We start from the raw sequence: 5,641 nt of genomic DNA, 5'->3' as shown, positions 1-5,641 counted from the left end.
TTTGAAGAAGAATCTCATTAGTTTAGGCACTCTTGATTCAAATGGGTGCAAATATACAGCTGAAGGTCGAGTCATGAAGATCAGCAAAGGTGTTCTCTTATTGATGAAAGAAATCAAGGTTGGCAGTTTGTATGTGTTGCAGGGTACTACAGTCACTGAGTCTGTTGCAGCAGCTTCATCATCTATGTCTGAATTAGATGTCACAAATTTATGGCACATGAGGTTAGGCCATATGAGTGAAAGAGGAATGGCATCATTAAGCAAAAGGGGCTTGTTGTGTGGTCAGAGTACAGGAGCAATGGAGTTCTATGAGCATTGTGTGTTTGGGAAGCAGAAAAGAGTTAGTTTCAGTACTGCTATTCACAGGACCAAGGGAACTTTGGACTACATTCATTCAGACCTATGGGGGCCCTCCAGGGTTGCTTCAAAGGGGGCTGGTGCAAGATACTTGCTTACTTTCATTGACGATTTCTCTAGGAAGGTTTGGGTCTATTTCTTGAAGCACAAAAATGAAATATTTGTCACTTTCAAATAGTGGAAGAATTTGCTTGAGAAGCAGACCGGGAAAAAAATTAAAAGGCTGAGAATCGATAATGGCCTAGAGTTTTGTGATGGTGACTTTAATGAATTTTACAAAAATGAAGGTATTGCAAGACACCATACAGTTGTTAAAACACCCCAGTAGAATGGAGTAGCAGAGCGTATGAATAGAACCTTATTAGAAAAGGCAAGGTGTATGTTATCAAATGCAGGATTGGGCAAGGAGTTCTAGGCAAAAGCCGTTAACACAACAACCTTGTTGGTGAATCGATCTCCTTGCACAGCTATTGAGTGCAAGACTCCATAATAAGTTTGGTCAGGTAAACCTGCAGACTACTCAAATTTAAAAGTATTTGGATGTCCTGCTTATGCACATGTAAATGAAGGGAAGTTGGAACCTAGGGCTAAAAAATGCATTTTTCTTGGGTATGGATCTAAAGTGAAAGGATACAGGTTGTGGTGTTTTGATCCAAAGTCTCCAAAATTTCTTATTAGTAGAGATGTTACTTTTGATGAATCTTCTATGTTGCATCCTAGGAAAGAAGCTCATATTCATTGTGATGAAGGTCAATAAAAATCTAGAGAGAATGTGGAGTTTGAAATTGGTGGTTCATCTTCAAACAAAGCACAATCTACTTTAGTTCAGTTGCCTACTTTTACTGAAGGAGATGATGCTCAAGAAAATCAAGAAGAAGAGCGGTACAGCATTGCCAAGGATAGACCAAGGAAGAATATTAGACAACCACAAAAGGATGAGCATGCTGAATTTGTTGCTTATGCATTGTCTATTGCAGATACAATTGAAAATAGTGAGCCTGCAACATATTCTGAAGTTGTTACTTCAATTGATTCTACAAAATGGTTGATTGCCATGAATAAGGAGATGGAATCTCTTCATAAAAATCAGACTTGGAAGCTTGTGAAGTCGAGAACAGGGAAGAAAATTATTGGTTGCAAATGGGTCTTCAAGAAGAAGGAATCTGCCTCAGGTGTTGAAGATACTAGGTACAAGGCACGTTTGGTTGCAAAGGGCTACAGTCAGGTACAAGCAATTGATTTTAATGATATTTTCTCACCTGTTGTTAAGCATAGTTCTATTCGTATCCTACTTGCTTTAGTTGTTGTGCATGATTTGGAATTGGAGCAACTTGATGTGAAAACAGCATTCTTGCATGGTGAACTAGAAGAACAGATTTATATGCATCAACCTGAAGGGTTTGTTATTGAAAGTAAGGAGGACCATGTATGCTTGTTGAAGAAGTCCATATATGGTTTAAAACAGTCTCCTAGACAGTGGAATAAAAGGTTTGATTCAGTTATGGCTAGTTTTGGATACTCCAGTTGTCAATATGACTGTTGTGTTTATTTCAGAAAGCTCTGATGGGTCATTCATATATTTGTTGCTTTATGTTGATGATATGTTGATTACAACAAAGATAGGAATGAGGTCAATGGGTTAAAGGAATAATTAAGTTCTGAATTTGAGATGAAAGATTTGGGGGCAGCAAGGAAGATCTTTAGTATGGAGATCAAGAGGGATAGAAAAGCAGAGAAGTTGTGGCTATCTCAACAAAAGTACACTGAGAAGGTATTGAATCGTTTTGGCATGAAAGATGCCAAACCTGTAACTACTCCTCTTGCATCTCATTTTAGACTTTCAACTGCTCTATCACCTAAGACAGATGAAGAGGTGGAGTACATGTCATGTGTTCCATACTCTAGTGCAGTTGGCTCCGTTATGTATACTATGGTTTGCACTCGTCCTAATATTTCACAAGCTGTCAGTGTGGTGAGCAGATATTTGTCATGTCCAGGTAAAGCTCATTGGGAAGCAGTGAAGTGGATACTTAGGTACTTGAAAGGGACCTCTGGTGTTTGTTTGGAGTTTGGGAGGAATGGTGATAGTTTATCTGGTTATGTTGATTCAGATTATACAGGTAATCTTGACAAGAGAAGGTCACTCACAGGCTATGTATTTACTCTTGGAGGAAGTACGGTTAGTTGGAAAGCTACTTTACAAGTTACAATTGCATTATCTACCACTGAAGCAGAGTATATGGCAGTGACTGAGGCAATTAAAGAAGCTATTTGGCTTAGAGGTTTGTTGGGAGAACTCAGCATGGATCATGGGGTGACTGTTGTTCATTGTGATAGCCAGAGTGCTATTCACTTGACTAAAGATTCAATGTATCATGAGAGGACAAAGCACATTGATGTTCGGTATCATTTCATAAAAGAGATAATTGTTCAAGGTAATATTCAAGTGTTGAAGATTGGTACTGAAGACAATCCAGCTGATATGTTGACTAAGCCTTTATGTGTTGGTAAGTTTGAGCATTGCTTGAACTTACTTGGTGTTTGTTGTGTTTGAGTTCAGCCCATTGGAAGGCTATTGGAGAAGATGAAGATGTTAGCTATTTGTTTATCTGTTGGAGGAGAATTCAAGGCAAGATGGAGATTTGTTAAGTTTGTCTCGAATTCTTAACATGTTTTGAAGATTGATCCGATCCGACATATTTTGGTGGCGACCTGAATGGAAAATTTTTTGAGATCTGCGATGGAAGCAGAGGGGTTGAGTTGATAGGCCCAAGGCCGGAGCTCATCACTGATCTCGTATGGGGGTGCGGGGGCATAGCCCCCGCGGTATGGTTCAACCGAATTGATCGCGACCCGATGGGTCGACCCACGATTTTGGAGTATATATAATGTACTGTTGCTTGTTGAGAAAGTCATTGTATTCTAGGGTTTTCAAGCAGCTAGGGCTTCAGGGCGAGTTTTTCCTCGCCGCTGCTAGGGTGTAATCTCTCTTTTGCATAGTGAATCTTCTTCTTCGCCCGAGGACGTAGCACACCACCCTGGTGTGTGAACCTCATTAAATCTCTGTGTCGTACGGATCTATTGTCTCTTTATTATTCGTGTTTCTTAGTGTTTGATCTAACACATAATCCATGGCGTGGACGTGTAGCTCAAGGTGTCCAACCCTTGAATCTGCATTACACACCATGTCGCATACAGAGGATCAGTACGCATGAAACTTGACTTCAATATTTCTTTTTTAAGTCTCGATGTCTTCAATCCACGATGATTTTGGGACTCAATGAGTTTCTCATTTGGTTATGCAAGCTCTACTAATACCTTGCTCCTCATCACACTCGAATGGGTCAATTGAATTTTTCTTCGATATGCATGATGAGTATCTTGAATGCTTGGATTATGTGGAACCTTACACTTTAAATGTTATGTTAATAATCTCATGAATCATCATCTCAATGTCAGTTTCATCATCAAAACCTAAAATAGATAATTAGATATTCATATGTCAACATAGCCTAGACTTGAAAACTAACGTGACCTCATTTTATTGGAGAAATGGTTTAATTGAGTTTACAACAAATGGCAAAAGGAGTTAGTTTATGAAAGGCTAAAAAAAAAAAGAAGATTACTAAGGGAAACAAAAAATAAACATTAATGCATATTGTTAAGGTGAGAGTTATAATGACATCAACCCAAGGGGATAGCACAGTTGATGAGCAACGAACTTGATACAAGCCGTAAACTCGGACGTCCTGAGTTCGACTCTCACTAGGCACACCTTGGGTGTTCACACGGGGGTGTTTAGAACTCTTCACTGCCTTCAATAAAAGTTGAATGATTTTCATTTAACTCTGGTATGACCCGATCCATGCAATTGTGAGGTCAATCGAAGCCGTCGTTAGCGAAAATAAAAAGAATTATAATGACATCGAATTTGACATATGATTAATCAATGAGCTCCACATCCTATCTAATATAACAATTTTTTTTTTCAAGGCAATCCCTCCTTATGGGCAAAAAAGTTATTGTACATGCAAACTCCAAAAGTACGGCAACACGAATAAGATGATCAGGGTGCGCTTGCCTAGGAGTGCAACAACTATGGTTTCCTGGCACTTTTTGTTAAGCATGCTAAACTGATCCTAGATTCCTAGTTCCAAATATATATATATATATATTTTATAATGTAACTACCGTGAAAAATTGGTTGGAAATGGAATACCTAGAAGGCTGGACTTTTTATATTTAAAAGTGATTCATGCTCTATGTACGTGTGACTAAGCCATCATTTATTATTCATCTATCCACCGTATACTTTGCTCAATTAATTAGAGATAGAGGTCGATCCAATGGTTGCTTTGGTAGTTGGCACTTACTTCTCCCTTAGGAGAGTATTTCGGGGACTTTGTCAGTGAATTTAGTTTCCTTAGTAGCACCTAAGTCATGCAACTACTTAGCATCTGTCTTATTATCAAAAAAGCTGTTTGCTCTTCATTATAGCCCCTTATATGAATCATATAGTGTATTCATCACACACACACACACATACATACACATAGGGAGCATTGATGTAGACCATTGTTTCCAAACAGAAAATTAACCACTTAGAAAAAAAAATGGTAAAAGAATACTATCTCTTAGTGTACTCTGAAAGTAAAGTTGGGTCATAGGCATCTTTTTACAACGATTTCACTTTCCATGTGTGTGGACGTAAGGTACACTTAGGCATCGTATGACAACATTCTGTTTCTGTCATTTCTACGTTTTTTTGTTCCCAGAAAAGAAGAAACAACTTAAAAAGTGTTTGATAAAATTGTTTCATTTCACCTGTTTTTAGAAACATAAATCAAAATTTATGCCTATTTCAATTCTAGAAACGACTTGGACGAAACAAATCATAATTGTTTCGTCGTTTCCAGAAACGAATTTGAGAGAATAAAAAAGGCTATTGTACCCGATAAATATTTCAACTATTTAAAGCTAAAAAGAGGCAATTGAACCATCTCTCCCGTTTGGGCATCCAATCATAATATTGGGTTTTTTAGTGGTATTATGTCTGGACAAAAATATTTTGAGAAACAAGTTTATTAAACATCAAAAATTCTGTTTTTATTCTAGAAACATGAAAAATTGTTTGTTTCTAGACACAGAAAAAAAAAAGAAATGTTATTAAACAGTGCGGTTGATAAGAGGTAATATCATTTTCTCATTGAAAAGAAAATAGAAAGTAATTTTCTATTTTGAAGTATGCTTTTGCCTATACTTTTTTTTTTTTTTTTTTTTTTTT

The sequence above is a fragment of the Macadamia integrifolia genome, chromosome 4 (genome assembly GCF_013358625.1).
Source record: "Macadamia integrifolia cultivar HAES 741 chromosome 4, SCU_Mint_v3, whole genome shotgun sequence".
NCBI lineage: Eukaryota > Viridiplantae > Streptophyta > Magnoliopsida > Proteales > Proteaceae > Macadamia > Macadamia integrifolia.
This window is presented reverse-complemented; position numbering follows the sequence as displayed.